Raw genomic sequence first — 19,896 nt, forward strand, 5'->3', positions numbered from 1 at the left:
CTTTATGGTCGTTTCCGCTTGTCCCATTTCTATTATTCGATCATCCTCATTTCTGATTTGATAATTGCCCTCCTGACTGATCACTGGGAGCTGGGGATAAACCTCCTCAAATTTCACATTCGTCTGATAGGGAGGGGGTTTTTTCACTGAGTCCACATGTGAAAAAGGCACATTGACTTCCGCCATTCGTTTTTCTATTTCTTTTGTGCTTTTTTCTATTTCTTCTGCACCTCTATCTCTCTTCTCTTTTGCAGCTCTCATCCGCTTCTGCCCTTCATTCTCAAACAACTGGAGAATGCCAAGCTCCTCTTGTCTTTTTTCTTTACGTTTTTCACCTTTTTTACCCTTCTTTTGATCAGCTTTATATGTAGACACAAGCACCTGCATTGTATTAATTACATCTGGATTAAACGTTCCCTCCAATGGCCAAGGTTGGTTAATCTCAGGCCAACGCTTATTCCACTTCTCCATCATCTTTGGGATGCCTTTAACTAAAGAATTATTCTTCTGTATCACATCAACAGGAGTAATAACCTTCGCAATTTTAGCGTCCTTCTCTGACATTGTAATGACTTCCTTATGTACCCTTATTGCAAAGAATGAGACTAATCACTATAACTACTTAAAACTATTTCAATTACCACTCCTTTATTTCCCTAAGCAACCGATTTGACACAATCAATAAAACCTAAAATGAATTTGCCAACTCCAAAGGTGACAACCATCCACAACACTAAGCATCTCCTATTATAATAACCAAACACCCAAAGAATCTATCAAATTGTAAGCAAAAGCTCACTCAATTAATCCCCCAAATAAAAGAAAGTCCTATCCCATATGAAACTCAAACTCACACACTCCCACAAGGGACCAACTATCATCAAATAAAGTCCAATTCGCATATTCATTCACCTTAAACCAACAAATAGTCTCAATATCAAACCCCAACACAGCTTAGATCAGAAATCATGCACAGACAATAAAACTCACATTAGCCATCAAAGTTTAGTATATTCCTATAGACGATCAGTCTGTTGCCAAGCCTTTTCTCTCTAAAACTATATCATATAGTGTAAACAAATACACATACTCTTGTATACCCAAATAGATGAATAATAATCATAAAATACACTTAAAATGCAGGTATTGGATAGCAGAGTTTGTGATAATAAACAGGAACACTGGCCTGATTAGATGAATGATGTCATCACACTTCAGTCCTTATTGAACAGCAGCACCTCCACTCCGCGCTGCGCACACAAGGGGAGAATCACCCCTCCTTCTCCTCTGCTCACAGAAACCCACTTTGTAGTCGTCTCATATGAACACACAGGAATCAGAAGACAGGGCAAAGTTTATAAAGTCTTTTACTAAACAGCACTCTATTAATTCACAACTTTGCTCAGGTTTTTTTCCTTCACTTCAACAAACTTTTATACACATGCAAGCATTTGCAGTCAGGCTAAACATTACACCTACAAAGGTTAGGCACGTCAACTACACACACACACATACATTAATGTACATGGACCTACTTAGTTCAGTTCCTTCAGTTCCTCTGACTACTTTTCAGTCCTTAAATCCTTACATATTCCTTATTTCTGTTTACATTAAACTCCTTTATATTGTCTATTCCTTAAACTCCTTTTAATAAATTTTTACGTCCTCGGATCTCTGCAAATCTGAATTACATGCATTCTATTCTTCTGCTATCTTAACTATTTGCTATCTGCTCCTCATCCTTCAAACCTCCTGAGGCTGGCTCTCCAATGTCTGTGGTGTCAAAAACTCAACTTTAAACATACTTTAACTTAAAACCAAACCACAGCCAGCAGCAGCAAAAATCACATAGATTCATGGCATATTACACACACTCACACATAACTTTACAATTTATTGGTTTACTTATCCTAATTCTTCATAAAAGTGGGCTTAGGGGTCTTTTTTTCTCCTTTTTTTTTTTTAAAGCCTGCCCTTACCACACTTCGCATCATCTGGTTTCCATCATTACTCACATTACACTCAACCTCACACTAGACGACACCCTCCAATCACTATGATTGACAGGTCTCCATACCATTTGATTTCCTTACTCCCTAGGCCAAAAAACTCCCCCTAAACGTGGGATACTGTCTCTCTCTCCCATACGCACATAGAAGCAGCACCTCTGACGTCACCTTACGCAGCTCTCTAAGTCTGGGCAGCCCCCACTTTTTCTCCCCCTCTCACACACACACACAAAGGGATCAGGGAGCAAAAAACAGGACTTTGTTACTTATAAGAATTCAATGCAACTTAGCTGTCAGCACTTCATCTAAACACTAAGCCATGATTCACACTATACTTCTCACCTTAATACTATATCCATTCTTTAAAAATCTTTCTTGGGAGTTTATTGCTTACATTTCAAATGTCCTCATCATTTCTGAGGCTCATAAATTTTTAATTAATTAACCTCCCAAAGAAAGCTCATTAATTATCATTAATTACTCAATTAGCATTAAGCTGTCCTCTTGAAGAAGCTTATTATCTTTACTTATTAATTATTACTCAATAAAAATCAAACAAAAGTCTTCTTCAAGGGCTCATTTTATTTCTAACTAAATATCCTATTGACCACTACAGCAATCTATTACAATAATCACCCACTGACAATTAAGACAGGCGCCACACATTACACATATGCACACATACTTCTGTATCTCTCTCATGCAAAGGGGCTTCTCTCATGGGAGCTCTCTCCTGCACACACACACCCCAACCTAAAGCTCTGCCTCTCAAACAAACACAAACACACACACAGAATCCAAAGAGCCCAGCTCTTTGCACGCACACACATAGTCTTAGACACACAAACTCAATCCTAACACACACAAATATACATTACATAGAGCACACACACATAGACTTAACGCCCTTATGCACTCACTTTTTCCTGCTCTTCCATCTGACATACACACACACACACTTAGAGCTCTCACATACATTCCTAAAAACATTTAATGCTGCAAAGTCGACTAATTCATATTTTCCTTAATGCATGCTTCTTCCTTTACTCTCATTTAATCTTCTTAATTCTTTTTAACTCTTCTCTTTTTTCCTTAAAACACTTCACTTTCCTCTTATTTACCTTTGTATTCTCTATTCTTCTCTGTTTCCTTTTAACCTTAAATTTCTCTTAATCCTTAACTTTAATTAATTAGCACCTTATTAATTGCTAACGAGAGAGGATAATTGCTCATGTCTTACAGTCAACAAAGTTAATAGGCCTATACTAAGTCACTCGCATGGCGCTAATTAACACTCTTACTCGTTAATAATCAAGGCTATTCCACATACTTCAACTTTTTTTTCCCTACTTAAACTTTTTCCTTTTCCATCCCATATTGTCTCTATTTTCACTTTACCCCCCTATTGTGATGTCCATATCACAATAAACCTTGAATTTGGACGGAGCATCATTCCACCGTCCACACCTCACAGCACACACAAGAACGTTGCAGTGCAGCCAAACACCACAGATTACAACACACAGGCTCGCGCCCAATGTCACAAAATAGAACGCTCACCTGATGTTGTTATGACATCAGTAGTGAAGTAGCCACAGCAGACATCCCATCCTCGTCGCCATCTGAGGTGTCTTTGTCTTAACGATGAGGTGCCGATTGTGAAATGACGACTCCGTTGACACAGTTTATTTGCAATTAAGAAGTTTATTACAGAATAATAGCAGTGTCGCTCGGACAGCCTGGCTTTGTCCGGAGAGAGCTTGTGTTCGGATCTGCTGCTCTCTGACTCCAATGAAATTTGCTTCTCCTTAAATACTTGAATATCCATACAAAAAACATATGGAATGTATTGGGTGTGTCATTTTCTTAAAACTCAGTAGAGGTTCCCACAGTCCTACTGACAGTTAGGGCCTCTGTGTGATTAATATATTTTCTATAGAATAACAGAAATGTATGCATTTAAAATGGATCCCAGATGTGGGATTGCAACCGAATACACCCCGGCCTCCTTATGGAATGTAGAGGTCTCATGAGAGGCATCCCAGAAGTGTGGGAAACACTTCTACACAATAACCTATATATGAGATTGTTTTAAAAGGAATATTAAAAAGAGATATCTGACCAAATTATTTTATATGAACCTTCCAGACACCTCATTTTTCATGCTCTTAATAATTCTTTTTATAGAGTAGTGTACATTCTAAATTGTAGTGTATATTTTACTATATTTTCTTTTAGTTTTCATGTTTTAATTGCTTATCTCTCTTGTTTTAATTTCGTATTTCCCAAATTGTAGGGTATATTTTACAATATTTTCTTTTAATTTTTCATGTTCTTAATTTTTATCTCTCTTGTTTGAATTTCATGTTGTCTTAATTGTAACTAAATGTTTGCAAGAAGTCTTTCTGAGGTTCTAGATCTCAGGAATGTTTTAATGCTTTTAATTTTTCCTTATGTAAAGCACTTTGAATTGCCACTGTGTATGAAAGGTGCTATATAAATAAACTTGCCTTGCCTTGCCTTGCCTTACGCCCAGTTTAAATCTATATTTATGTGCAGCCTAATAATGCACTGAGTTTTACATATTAATACCCACGTATTTTATGTTGCCTTAAAGACTCACTTAAATCCTGACCAAATTTTTGATGCTGTGTTTCATTAAGCAATGCCGCAACAAGTTTCATATTACATGTTACCCTTAAATAATAATAATGTTTCTGGAGAATGTGGGTATCGATCCCGCTACCTCTCACGTGCTAAGCAAGCATTCTACCATTTGAGCTAATTCCCCTTTCAAAGAACCCACCAAACTGTATAATGTACTAACAGAGCGTTGATGCTGCATTATAAAGTGAGGGTGCAACGTGTTTAAACTCACGTACTCTTGTTTATATTATGCGTTGCTTTTAAACGATCTAAGACTCACTTTATTTAAACGTTGATCTTAGCATTTAGGACGAACAATGTGAGGTCTTTTATGAAGTGCATTCTCTCTTTGATTTTGTTGGACTTGTGGTGGTGGTGGTTAGGGGAAGGGGGTTGTGATTATATGTAACTTTACTACCTCATGTGCATTTGCGTCTTTGTTCCCATTTTGAAGGTTGTGATATTACTTTAAGCTTAATTTTTCTTTTTCATGTAATTACTGATATTTTACTGGATCTCTACTGATATCTTGTGGGCCATGTTGACTAATCAGTGAAAATTAATGTTTCCTTGTATAATAAAACCATTATGCTTATTTAGCTTTAATTAGCTTTAATTATTAAAGAGTTAATAAAATAGTGATGGTGAAACTAAAAACCTGTTATTACCATCACTAAGTGTCTTTACCCTCACAAGAAGTTATGTGTTGGTAATGAAATGTTGAGGTAATGACAGTTTTTACTTAGGAAAAAAGTAAACAGCTAGTATACAATGTACTTTACATACATTTAAATAATGTGAACATTTCAATTGTAAAATACTGCTGTAACAATGTAAATAGACGCTGAATAAACATACTTTATGATCAGAATGAATACGTTTAAATTTCTCACATTTTTAGAAATCAGAAACCAGGGTCCTGGCATCCATGCGGATGTTACTTTGACACGTACCACCTACCTCAGCATTGTCATAGACCATGTACACCCAGTTCATGCAAACTGTATTCCCTGATGGTTGTGTCCTCTAAAGAAGTAAACTTGCATAAAGCATGAGATGTCAGAAGTGGGATTCGAACCCACGCCTCCAGGGGAGACTGCGACCTGAACGCAGCGCCTTAGACCGCTCGGCCATCCTGACATGCTTGCAAGTTCTTAATGCCAATTACCAACAACACCCGCACATGGCCAAAGATTTGTACAAAGTGCTGAATCTTTTCACATTATTATGTATCTTAGAGGGTTAAAGACATAATGTGTATAAAGCACTAGCAGTCAGAAGTGGGATTCAAACCCACACCTCCATGGGACACTGTGACCTGAACTCAGCGTTTTAGACCTCATCCTGACTAGCTTGGGTACCATCGACACCACCCTCGCCCCACACGGACTAATATTTGTACGAACTGCTTAATCTTTTCACATTATTATGTATAGTAAATGTACTGACTGTAACCCATTTGCTGCACTGTACACTTTGTCACTAGGTTGTAAATCATATATCAATAGAAAGGGAGCCCCATATGAGATCTCCAACTGACCAAATAATGTTTTTGGGTGGACCATTGTTAGCACTGTACGGCACTAGCGTGTTAGAGTGTGTTTTCTCTGGTATGAGTGTATTAGGTACAGCCTTCTTGTTGGGTTTTTAACTGACTGGATTATTTGTTAAGAACTCAAACCCTGTTTGTGCTGGTTGTAAGGCTATTCAATCGATCACTAGATGGCATAATATGAATACAGTTAGAAAGTAAAACGATGTCGCATGCTGACCTGTGTGGAATACAACTAATGTATGTAGTACTAAGAAGTGTTTCTTAAAGGTTTTTTTGGTGTTCTTGCTGGAACTGTTCTACAGGACAACGTATGTTAAAGTTTGTAATTCAAGTCACGTCCTTGTGAGGATTAAAGCAGCTTGCAGAGCCTGGATAGCTCAGTCGGTAGAGCATCAGACTTTTAATCTAAAAGTTGTTTATTACTGCATTAGGTAAGCGGTAATGTCCTGTACTACATGCTGTATTTACGAAGTTGAAGAATTTGTACTTTGTCAGATGTTATTAAGTGAAATATCATGTACTTGATAAGCTTGAAATAATAGCACTCTGTGTGTGTAACATGTTCTCCACACCAACTAGTTGTTTCTAACAGACTGTAGTAAATAGAGGACAGTTTAAATCTATATTTATGTGTAGCCTAATAATGCACTGAGTTTTAGATATTAATTCCCACATATTTTTTGTTGCCTTAAAGACTCACTTAAATCCTGATCTAATTTTTGATGCTGCGTTTCATTAAGCGATGCCGCAACGAGTTTCATATTACATGATACCCTTAAATAATCATAATGTATCTGCACTGGAGAATGCGGGCATCGATCCCGCTACCTCTCGCATGCGAAGCGAGCGCTCTACCATTTGAGCTAATTCCCCTTACGATGCTCCCTTGTTCCCATTTTGAAGGTTGTGATATTGCTTTAAGCTTAATTTTTCTTTTTCATGTAATTACTGATATTTTACTGGATCTCTGCTGATATCTTGTGGGCCATATTGACTAATCAGTGAAAATTAATGCGCTGCCTTGTATAATAAAACCATTATGCTTATTTAGCTTTAATTAGCTTTAATTATTAAACAGTTAATAAGATAGTGATGGTGAAACTAATAACCTGTTTTTACCATCACTAAGTGTCTTTACCATCACAAGAAGTTATGTGTTGGTAATGGCATGTTGAGGTAATGACAGTTTTTACTTAGGGATGCACTGTGCGATTGACTATAAGATCGTGATCGACGTATTGGGCACCCCTGATGTAAAACAACTGTACTTTTGGTAACCCCTTTTGGAGTCTTTCCAAGAAATTGCTCCTGATAACTTTTATTGTTTATTGAAACACAACATTTCCATCACAGATCTGCTTCAAACTTAGGGAGATCCGCTGTCAGAACTCGGACACAGTCTCTATGTTCAAGTCTAGATTGAAAACATGTTCATTTACTCAGGCTGTTGATTGGTCTTTTCAAACTAAACAAGCAAACCTAGTTATGCTGTGTTTATTTACTCAGACTGTTGATTGGTCTTTTCAAACTAAACAAGCAAACCTAGTTATGCTGTAATAGTTAGGGGTGCTGGAGTCTAAACCTGTAAAACTCTCTGATATTTTACTCCTAATGATTTCACATTGTAACAACATCTTCTGTTGTTTTAACCCGAGGTGGTTCTGACGGAAACCTGTTCACCCTCTCGAGGTTAAAGACTGCAGTGCCAACAATGCTGCTCCTACTAGATGTGACGGACACCTGGCGTGTTTGCACCAAAAATGTCCAGAATGTACAACAGACTTTATCACAGACTGGACTGAACAATGAAGAACTTACATTATTTTTTTGCTAGTTACAACTTTCAGTTCAATTTAATTTTGTGTTTGTATGATTTGTGTAAATCCTTTTTATTTAAAGTATCCTCCAGGCCACCCAAGAAGGATGGGTCCCTGCTGAGTCTGGTTCCTCTCAAGTTTTCTTCCTGAGTTTTTCTCTGCCACAGTCGCCCTTCGGCCTGGATTCTGTAAAGTTTCTTCGAGACAATGTTCATTGGAAAAAGCGCTATATAAATAAATTTGACTTGACATGTGTCCGAGATCTCTAACTCAAGCACCGTTTATGCAATCCATTTGAGTAGTACTGTATTTTATAGAGTACATCCTGAGCTTTTTATTAATGTCACATTTGTGGGTGTGTGGCAAGCAGCTCATGAACTTTCTTTTAAAAATGGCTGCCATGTCATATTTCACATTTCATGGAAATAAGCAAAGTAAGAGATCAGTTTCGTTCAATATGAGTCGTAACTTCAGTTTATAAAGATTATAGAAATGTACAGCAATTTTAACCCTTTCTCAACAAAACATTTATCCAATGTCCTTTGTTGTGGACAGCAGGACTTACTACACCCGGTTTTTAGCCTATTTCTATACAAGGAAGCAGAGAGCTGAGTAAGGCAGAAAATATTTTATTGAACAGATTTATGCAGGAAATTCAGGTGGTGGTGTGTTAGTGTGTGTTGTGCTGGTATGACTGGATAAGACACAGCAGTGCTGCTAGACTGAGAATAGTCCACCAACCAAAAACATCCAGCCATCAGCACCCAGTGGGAAGCGTCCTATGTCCACTGATGAAGGTCTAGAAGATGACCAACTCAAACAGCAGCAATAGATGAGCAATCGTTTCTGACTTTACATCTACAAGGTGGACCAACTAGGTAGGACTGTCTAATAGAGTGGACACGGTATTTAAAAACTCCAGCAGCGCTGCTGTGTCTGATCCACTCATGCCAGCACAACACACACTAACACACCACCACCATGTCAGTGTCACTGCAGTACTGAGAATGATCCACCATCCAAATAATACCTGCTCTGTGGTGGTCCTGTCAATAATTGTAGAACTTCAAAGTGCTCCTATATGGTAAATGGAGCTGATAAAATAGACAGTGAGTGTAGAAACAAGGAGGTGGTTTTAATGTTATGGTTGATTAGTGTAAACTCACACACTGTTGTATGTGCTTGCATGACTGTAGGACGCGTTTTCAGTGCATTACCGTAATATCCATAAAATGTGTCCTTGAGATTTCAGTGCAGAAAAGTTTGTGTAGAGACTGCAGCAGCGGATACTGTGTTTGTTTAGATTTTGAGGTCATACTTTATTAACAAGGTAAGTTTATTAAAATAAACGTTTTTTTGTATATTAGCTTCTGGATATTTTCGGATGCTACGGACAAAACTGTGTTGTACTGCTATGATGATACGACTATGTTCCAAACCCTTTTAGACTCTTCCACCACCGTTAGCGCTTCTCTCAGTTAGTTCAGCTCATTAAATATATTATCCACAGTATCGCTTACTTTTACAAACCCAATTTCAAGGTTTAGACAGAAGAGAAAATGTCAATGTAAATAGACAGCAGTTTGTAAAAGATGTTATTTATATTCTAGCATACAAACATACATCGCTCCAAAATATGAATGAACGCTTCAGCCAGGGTTGCCAGATTGCGCATTTCAAAGTCCACCAAAATGCATGGAAAACCGCCCAACATACTCATGAAAAACAGCCGATAATCAGCGCTTAAACAATATTAAACCAGTTAAACATGATCTACTACTGCTGATATCTCACAAATCAGTGATTATAAATGATTAATGGCATTTGAAATAATGAATGGCATTTGAAATAATAAAAAACTAAGACTAAGAAGTGTTTCTTTAGGGTTTTTTGTGTTTTTGCTAGAACTGTTTCTACTTGAAGAACTCTGTAGTATAATTCAAGGTTCTTTGCTAACTCAATTTGATTTTTATGGATTTTTTATGGCGCATAACATTTAAGAACTGAAAAACAATCGTGCAATTGATACAGGGAAAAGGTGAAAGAAAGGAATCTGTTTGTAATCTACCTGCAAAATTCTCCTCCACAGATGTTTTTCTTTGTGTGTGTAAGCAGCAACATACTTCACCTAAAACTTTATATAATCGCCTTCAAGAGAGCCGAAACAGGTATAAAACATTTTATATTAATTGAAGTTCTACGGGACAACGTATGTTTAAGTTTGTAATTCAAGTCACATGCTTGTGAGGATTAAAGCAGGTTGCAGAGCCTGGATAGCTCAGTCGGTAGAGCATCAGACTTTTAATCTGAGGGTCCAGGGTTCAAGTCCCTGTTCGGGCGAGTCGTTTATTACTGCATTATGTCCCATACTACATGGTTTTGTTTAGAAGGTTGAAGAATTTGTACTTTGTGAGATGTTTCTAAGTGAAATAGCATGTACTTGATCAGCTTGAAATAATAGCACACTGTATGTGTAACATGTTCTCCACACCAACTAGATACAGACTGTAGTAAATAGAGGACAGTTTAAATCTATATTTATGTGCAGCCTAATAATGCACTGAGTTTTTGATATTAATAGGCACATATTTTATGTTAAATTACATACATAATAATTTCAGTTCTTGCACTGCACTAAACAGTTGGTATATCCTGCACTATTTTGGCCCTTACATAATGCAGCATCAACGCTCTGCCCTGTTAGTACATTACAAAGGGTAAAGGTGGTTTGTTCGTCAGGGGAATTAGCTCAAATGGTAGAGCGCTCGCTTAGCATGCGAGAGGTAGCGGGATCGATGCCCGCATTCTCCAGTACAGAAACATTATGATTATTTAAGGGCATGACATAATATGAAACTCGTTGCGTCATTGCTCACTGAAACACAGCATCCTAAAGGCTGAGATGAATGTTTTAAATAAAGTGAGTCTGTGATGGTTTAAAAGCAACACATAATATAGAAAAGAGTACATGAGCTGAAACGCTTGAAGGCAAAACGAAATATGAACTCGTTGCGTCATTGCTCACTGAAACGCAGCATCAAAAATCAGGTCAGTCTAGGTTCGACTACTGGCTGACTTGGTTACCTTATGCCTTTTTGGTCTCTCTATGGGTATGGGAAGTGGTCTTTATTGTAGCGTAAAAGAGAGATTTGCATGTAATTTTTTTTTTTTATAATTAATAGCTTCACGAGGCACAACCAACATTTAGTTGTTTGGTTAGGCTAAATTGTTTTAAAAAACCTAATTCATAACATATCAGTCCCTTTCTGTTGGGGTAAGTACATAAAGCCAATTATTTTTCTCACCGAGGTAATTAAAACCACAGCGCTAAGTTTTGAATCGTTGTAATGTTTCTTAAACTTACAAAACATAACACATACAATGCAGTGGCGGCTGCTGGTCTTTCAAAGAGGGGAAGCTCATTGTTGGCTTACATCATAAAATTTGTCCATTTATTTATACTTAAATTCTGCCCTCCGTTCCTTTTCAAGAAAATGGCCTGTGATCCTATCGTACCAAGTAGGCGTCTTTTCCAGGGACTTGACCAGTGTCCTGAAACAAATACTATGAGTGTGTATTATTTACACAATGAACAACGGAAATGGTCAAGTAATTTCACCAAGCAAATACCAAGAAATGGGTTGCAGTTTATCTTTCGACTTCACTCGCAAAATCCACGATGGGACTGAAGCTCCCAGTGATTAAGTGACGTGTCGATCTCAAAATAGCTGTCAATCAAAACGGGATTCAGCCATTCGACTGATCCTCCAATCATCTTGCAGAAGCTCAGCGTCCAGACCTGCCCACAGCTCCATTCACCCCCAGAGACGCTCAGCATCCAGGGGCGGGACAAAATCGTGGCATTTATCCAATGACCGGCGAGTTTCGAAGCAATGAAAAAAAAACGTTCCATGCAGCCCCATTGAAGTGAAGAGACGCTCAGCTTCTACGGGCAAATGCATTGACGCTACGGGAGTTAACAAAATCAAGTCAGTCGATTTGTGATAAGTAGCTGATTCTGAACGAACTCGTCTTCGAGATGAATGTGTTCTAACGCATTTGTAGTCAATGAAATTTTAACACAACTGTACATATTTGACCATTTAATTTTTGACATTTTAGTCTTAGAGAAATCGCCACTGATACAATGACATTTAAAAAGTAAATGGCATAACTAAGTGGTAATGATAGAAGTATAAATCTGTAGGCTAACTATAACATAAAATTAGCATATGATTGAATGGTAGGTGGAAACCAGAGATTTAGAGCCTGATTGAAGCGTATGCTATTGTAACCTGTATGAAATATGGAGCTACTAAAACCTCAAAAGTCCTTTAAGAGGTGTAGTTACTTGTCGTCCCCAAAAGAGGGCGCAGTGGTAGAAAAAGACTTTACCTTCGTTAGTTTTTCCCTTTTTGGCTTGAGAGCTCTTGAGAGGTTGCTGCAGACCAGCTGAGCAATAATCGGTACAAAATACTACATAATGGTTTCAAATATTGACTTTTAGCATATATTAGAGCTAATGAACTGGATTTTTTTTTTACCAGAATTCCAGCTATGAACGTGAGGGAGGCGGTTTTCTGTCAAGTAATAAGTGTTTGAAACTTCCGTGAGTTTGTTCTGATAGCCTAGCTAGCCACTGTAAAGGGAGAGTCCACCTTTCTTTTGAGTTCATACGCTTTTCATTAGAAATGGAAGGAATAAAAAACCAATTGGAGTTATGAGAATGTTCTTTAATGCTTGTGGAAATGATTTAAAAGTATAGCTATGCTAATCGCTAGCTAGAATTACTAATAGCGTGGTGGAGCCGTAAAGGCACAGTGCACATATTCTGTTAAGTCATTCAGTTTGGTTAGATTGATACATCTTAATTATTTACAGCACAACTGTGCTATGATTGAACATATTTTGGTTATCATAATGTACATATTAATGGAGTTTAGTGATGGTTCAATTCAAATTCATGTTAAAGGAATAATTGCACATGTTACAGCTAAAAAGTTGGAAAAGAGTAGTAATTCATTAGTCAGTGCTAAAATACCAATACTGAAGGGATGTATAGTAATTCCTTACATGTTAAATGTCAATGTTGCTGTGATGTATGAATGTTAATTAATCATTTGTAGTCAAGGTGCATCCTTAGTTTTTGTACATGTCATAAGATGTTCTTAAATGAAGAAAATAACTTAGAGATCTCATTTTAGGGAACATAAAAGAATAGGAGCATTCATTGTTCTGCACTATCTGTGTAGATTGGTTTTTCTTAGACGCACAGAAAAACTTGGAGAATTGTGATGGCGAGCCCAGCCCTGTGAAACTGTTCATGGTCGTAGAAGCGGTGTGGCCTACCGTTAAGACTGTTTACAGAAGACTCTGGATATATCAGAGTTTTTGCCCAGGACCAGATAAGAACCTACTCACACTATTTACTCTACCTGGGTAAAACAGCCATAGGAAAATACCTTTAATACACACATTCAAGGGCTAGAACTTAATTTTTGAATCTATACCTCTTTAAATATAAGGAGTGGTATTGAATTGAAGATCTCTTAACATAATTCCTATTTGTAAGAGCTTATTTATTTCTTTATTTCTAAGGTTTTTTTGCAGCGCTATATGTGATATTTCATTGCTTGTATGGCAATAAATGTGTTAGCTGTTTAACTTCACCTTAACATCTCTCATGATTTCAAGGTATACTGCTAATCGAACCTAGTTAAATGTTAGTGCCTTTTTGTTACTGTTATTAGCAAGCTTAGGTGCTACACTATCAATTATTAGTAGAAACGAATTAAACAGGGTAGCGAAGCCAACAATTCACCGTGAGCACCTGAAAAACGTGTACCTGTCCGCTGAAGGAAAACTGCAGGGGAGTGTCCAGAGCCGAATCACCTCAACGTCGGTCGGTTTCTCTGTTCAGGCCCTGATTTATGGAGAAATAGCTTTGTCTGCCAGCAGAACTAATCCCAGGCGCCGCGACACAGCGACCGTTGGTTCAAAAGTGTGTAAATCGGACTGAAGCGCTTCCCTTTCTTTGTCTTTGCCAGTGCTGTGCCTTGCAGTTTCCCATACGGTCCAGCGGTCAGGATTCCTGGTTTTTACCTAGACCGCCCATGTTCGACTCCCGTTATGGGAATTGGTCTAAGCAGTGGTGCAATGGATAACGTGTCTGACTACGAATCAGAAGATTATAGGTTCCACTCCTGGCTGGCTCAGTTACCTTATGGCTTTTTTTTGTCTCTCTAACTCCTTGTGTGTGGTTCTCTGTACCCCAGATCCAATAATGCAGGTCTTGTCAAGGTGACAAAGGCTTATCCGAGTGGAAAGAAGTGGCTGATGCTGGCATCAACCGGTGTAGAGCCTTGCGGTTTCCCATATGGTCTAGTCAGGATTCCTGGTTTTCACCCAGGCGGCCCGGGTTCACCTCCTGGTGTGGGAATTGGTCTTTATGATTGGACTCGAGAAAAACTTTGCCGAATAGTTCCTTGGTGCCTTGTTGCTGTAGCTCAAGCAGCTTGTTCTGTTGGAACTATGACTGCAGTCTACCAGGGAGCAGGAAGTGGCTGATGCTGGCACCAGCCGATACTGAGCCTTGTAGTTTCCTATATGGTCAGGATTCCTGGTTTTTACCCAGGCGGCCCTGATTCGACTCCTGCTATAGGAATTGGACTTGAGCAAAACTCTGCGTGTTAGTTCCTTGGCGCCTTGTTGCTGTAGCTCAAGCACATTGTTCTGTTGGAACTATGACTGCAGTCTATCAGGGAGCAGCAGACGTGAGGCACCGCTGGCAGACTGCAGGGAAGCCGTGATCGTATAGTGGTTAGTACTCTGCGTTGTGGCCGCAGCAACCCCGGTTCGAATCCGAGTCACGGCACTGTCTTTTTGTATGCCGTGCTTCGAAGGTTTTTATTCTCTCTTCAGTCAAGAGACAGAAATGAGGCCGGAGTTTCAGGAAAGTCACGACCGCAGACTCACAGGTGCCAGAAGTTCCCATATGGTCTAGCGGTCAGGATTCCTGGTTTTCTCCTGACTCGAGCAAAACTTTGCCTGTTAGTTTCTCGGCGCCTTGTTGCTGTAGCTCAAGCAGCTTGTTCTGTTGGAACTATGACTGCAGTCTATCAGGAAGCAGTTGACGTGAGCCACCAGTGGCAGACCGCTGGGAAGCCGTGGCCGCAGCAACCCCGGTTCGAATCCGGATCACGGCACTGTCTTTTTGTATGCCGTGCTTCGAAGGTTTCTATTCTCTTTCAATTTTTTTCTCTCTAACTCCTTGTGTATGGTTCTCTGTACCCCAGATCCAACTATTCAGGTCTTGTCAAGGTGACAAAGACTTGGCAGAGTGGAATGAAGTGGCTGATGCTGTTGTCAGCCGGTGCTGAGCCTTGCAGTTTCCCATATGGTCTAGCGGTCAGGATTCCTGGTTTTCACCCAGGTGGCCTGTGTTTGACTCCCGGAATGGGAATTGATCTTTATGATTGGACTCGAGCAAAACTTTGCCTATTAGTTCCTCGGCGCCTTATTGCTGTGGCTCAAGCAGCTTGCAGTTCAAATCTTAGGCCATGTGGGGGTGTTGAGAAAAATTGGCATTGGTAACGTGCAAGCAAGTCAGGATGGCCAAGCAGTCTGAGGCGCTGCGTTCAGCTCGCAGTCTCCCCTGGAGCCATGGGTTCGAATTCCCATTCTGACAGCTCATGCTTTATACCTTCAAAATGGGATCAAAGATGCAAAGGCACGTAAGCTATTACAGTTACATATAATCACAAACACCCCCCCCCAACCATCAAAAAGAAAACCCTTCAGCAGCACTGCAACAAGAACAGAAGAATCTCCTACAAGTCCAACAAAATCAAAGAGAATGCACTTTATAAAATACCTCATCCCCAAATATGGCTGCATGTTGGCACTGTCGGCTGACTGAGACTTTTTGAACTGCACTAAACATTTGGTATATCCTGCACTATTTTGGCCCTTATATAAAGCAGCATCAACCCTTAAGTCCGTCTGTCAGTGGTACAGACAGTTATGCAGCATTAACGCTCTGCTCTGTCAGTACATTACAATTTGCAAAGGGTAAAGTGGGTTCATAGTAGAGGGAATTAGCTCAAATGGTAGAGCGCTCGCTTAGCATGCAAGAAGTAGTGGGATCGATTCCCACATTCTCCAGTGCAGAAACATTATGATCATTTAAGGCATCACGTAATATGAAACTTGTTGCGTCATTGCTCACTGAAACGCAGCATCAAAATGTACAATGTTACAACGACATTTACGCTCAATTTTCACTCAAATCATTAAAAAATATTTTTTTGGATTTTTTAAAAATCATTTTGGATTTTGAAATTGACAAACACGCAATAACTTGTAATTTATGTCTCGGAGTTTTATCTGAAACGACTTTTTTTTTTTTTTAAGTAGCGGTACGTGACGTTTTGTTGGTTTTTCATCTGGTGAACTGCTGATCTTTTTTCAGTTCGTCCTAAAAGCTGGGATGAACGTTTTAAATAAACTGAGTTTGTGATGGTATAAAAGCACCGCATAATATAGAAAAGAGTACGTGAGATTAAACACGTTGCACTCTTACTTAATGCAGCATCAACGCTCTGTTAATCCATTAAAATTTTAATGGATAAAAGATATAACAGTTCGTACAAATCTTAGTCCTAGTTTGTCTTAGTTTTCTATTACAAAAACATCCTTGTTTTTGTAATAGAAAACTAAGACAAACTAGGACTAAGATTTGTACGAACTGTTATATCTTTTCACATTATTATGTATGGTAGAGGGTTAATGACATAAACTTGTATAAAGTATGAGCTGTCAGAAGTGGGATTCGAACCCACGCCTCCAGGGGAGACTGCGACCTGAACGCAGCACCTTAGACCGCTCGGCCATCCTGACTTGCCACGGTAGGAATAATACCATCCTCACCCCACACCACGTACTAAGATTTGTACGACCTCCTTAATCTGTAACCCATTTGCTGCACTGTACACTTTGTCACTAGGCTGTAAACCATATAGCAATAGAAAGGGAGCCCCATATGAGATCTCCAACTGACCAAATAATGTTTTTTGGGTGGACCATTCTTAGCACTGTAACGTCACTAGCGTGTTAGAGTGTGTTTTCTCTGGTATGAGTGTATTAGGTCCAGGCATTTTAACTGACTGAATTATTTGTTACGAACTCAAACCCGGTTTGTGCTTGTTGTAGGCTATTCAATCGTCCACTAGACGGCATAATATGAATACAGTTACAGTTTTTCTCAGTCGCTTTGGTGCATTTCTCATATTACTATTAACATTTGCACAACAGTAAGTGCATTTCTCAAAACAGCTGGCAGTGTGATTGTGTGGGGATGCTTTGATATTTGGATGACTTCATGGGAGTCTTAATCGACTGAACCAGGAATAATGAACCACTGCCCTGATTCTCAGTGCTGAGAATCATCCACTATCTAAATAATACCTGCTCTGTGGTGGTCCTGTGGGGGTCATGACCATTGAAAAACAGAGTGAGCAGTCTACAGTCAGTAATTGTAGAACTATAAAGTGCTTCTATATGGTAAATGGAGCTGATAAAATGGACAGTGAGTGTAGAAACAAGGAGGTGGTTTTAATGTTATGGCTGATAACAGGCACGTGCACAGACATTTTTGGGGGCAGGTGCTTAAGCAAAAAATAGGGCACCCATCACCAAAATTATTAATAAAAAAAAATAAAAAAACACACAGTAGGATATTTAACTTACATATTTTTTGTTAACACAATCAATACACATCTAATCAAATAACTCTAATTATCAAATTGCATAAATAAATGAAAAACAGGCAAAAACAAGGCCATATTGTGCACGCTTTTTAATAACCAAACAACTGATACTGATACATCTCCCTCATTTGCTTTACTGGTAGATGGCCTAATCCAGGATAAAAGAGTGCAGCTCTCTCTGTGCTCCCCCAGAAGGTGGGGCAGTTTGTTGGGGTCTGGGAGGGAGTTGAAGTAGGGGATGACGGTGTTAAATTTGGGGAAGAACTGGGACCGGATGTGGTGGTATTTGGTGCATTGGGTGAGGAAGTGCAGCTCCATCTCTACTGTACTGAGAGTGCAGTGCTGGCACAGCCTCTCCTCCCGGGGCAGCCAGGACCGGGTGTGTCGCCCCGTCTCCACGGCCAGGTCGTGTGCACTCAGTCTGTACCTCGTCAGGGTGTTTCTTAATTTAGGGTCGGATACTGTGCTCAGATAATGTGCTGTACTGTAGTGTCTGCTAAGGGCCAAATAACACTGCATTTTACTCTGGACATTAGTTTCAGTTTCCCAATCATTCAGCTATTTAGTTCTGAGTCTTTGTGCAATTTGGTTTATTCTAATTGGGTTTGCAGATTTCTCATGTTCCTGAGTCTTTATTGTGTCTGTGTGTGTTACACACACACACATGATGGACTCTGGCACACACACACACAGGATTGACTTTGACACACACACACCAACACAGTTACACTCATGCAAACACACACACATGCACACACACATACACTAACACTAAATTATATGCACACCACAAACAAATACACACACGCACCAACACAATCACACGCACACTACACATACACACAACAGAACCACACACATAAACACACACTCGCACGCATGCACACTCATACACGCACACTCACAAACTCCTTTGCATGCATGGTCACACATGCACAAACTAATACTCAACTCTAACATACATGCATACATACACAAACACTTAGACTGTGACACGTAACTACTTGCATACACACACACACACACACTTATACACTAACTTACATGCACATACACTAACATACGCCCACTCACAAACACACACACACACACATAAATCCACAAACACTTGCACATAGACATACAGTACATACACCAACACACTTAGATTCTGACACAATCACGCTTCTCACACACACAGGCGCATGCTCACACACACATACATACACACTCACACACTTAACTGCACACATACTTACACTGGCACAAAATTACTCACATTTTATATATATATATATACACACGCACGCACTCACATGCACATACACTCACTCACACCCACATGCACACAGAATACACACACTTGTACACATGCACAGGCACTTGCTCACACACGTACTTGCACATGCACAACACGACCACACACACACGATCAACACAGTTTGTTCGCTGGACTCTGACAACTTAAATACATACAACTACTGTATTGTACTACTGTGAGTGTATTACTTGCATCTTCGCACAATAATGAATTTGCACAAGTTTGTGCATTTTTGCATCTTACTCCTGTTATAGCTCTGCTGCTATAACAAACCCTACGCTGCTAACTGCATATCAGAAGATGTCATCTTCCTCACCTACCACTTACTTACTTAGTACCATGTAGTGACCAATACTTGTGTCTAGTCTCGTCTCCCCTAATTACTTTTTAGTACAACCTCTGGCAAACAAAATGGATGAGCTGCGACTGTGGACCATAACACGTGGGTGGATGGCGGAGTGTAACATCATGATTCAGGCGGAGACGTGGCTGAACTGTAACGTGGAGCTGGATGGACGAAGCATGTTCAGAGCGGACAGAGTGGCAGTAAACTCCGGTAGGAATCGAGGAGGAGGTCTGTGCATTCATGTAAATAAATCAAGGTTTACAGACTCAACTGTAACTGAAAGTCATTGATCTGCCAATTTAGAGTATCTGATGATTAGGTGTAGACCGTCTGATCACCTTTCATTGTTCCAGGTGTGTGTGCCACTCAGCAAACGTGTGAAAACAAAGAGAGTTAAAGTGTGGCCAGACGGAGCCATCTCCTCTCTACCGCTTTCATAACATTGATTGGGGCATT

The 19,896-nt window shown here is 39.4% G+C and overlaps 5 non-coding genes across 5 annotated transcripts; 2 read left to right on the top strand and 3 right to left on the bottom strand.

Annotated features, from left to right (window-relative positions):
* Positions 1-5,712: 5,712 nt before the first annotated feature.
* trnal-cag (transfer RNA leucine (anticodon CAG)) lies at positions 5,713-5,795 on the bottom strand. Its single transcript has one exon. It is a non-coding gene; the product is annotated as a tRNA-Leu (tRNA).
* A 1,215-nt stretch (positions 5,796-7,010) lies between these two features.
* On the bottom strand, positions 7,011-7,083 carry trnaa-cgc (transfer RNA alanine (anticodon CGC)). The gene has a single exon. It is a non-coding gene; the product is annotated as a tRNA-Ala (tRNA).
* Positions 7,084-10,294: 3,211 nt separating this feature from the next.
* On the top strand, positions 10,295-10,367 carry trnak-uuu (transfer RNA lysine (anticodon UUU)). The gene has a single exon. It is a non-coding gene; the product is annotated as a tRNA-Lys (tRNA).
* A 398-nt stretch (positions 10,368-10,765) lies between these two features.
* trnaa-agc (transfer RNA alanine (anticodon AGC)) lies at positions 10,766-10,838 on the top strand. The gene has a single exon. It is a non-coding gene; the product is annotated as a tRNA-Ala (tRNA).
* Positions 10,839-16,842: 6,004 nt separating this feature from the next.
* Positions 16,843-16,925, bottom strand: trnal-cag (transfer RNA leucine (anticodon CAG)). Its single transcript has one exon. It is a non-coding gene; the product is annotated as a tRNA-Leu (tRNA).
* Between the last annotated feature and the right edge of the window lie 2,971 nt (positions 16,926-19,896).

Source organism: Trichomycterus rosablanca, chromosome 10 (genome assembly GCF_030014385.1).
Source record: "Trichomycterus rosablanca isolate fTriRos1 chromosome 10, fTriRos1.hap1, whole genome shotgun sequence".
Lineage (NCBI taxonomy): Eukaryota > Metazoa > Chordata > Actinopteri > Siluriformes > Trichomycteridae > Trichomycterus > Trichomycterus rosablanca.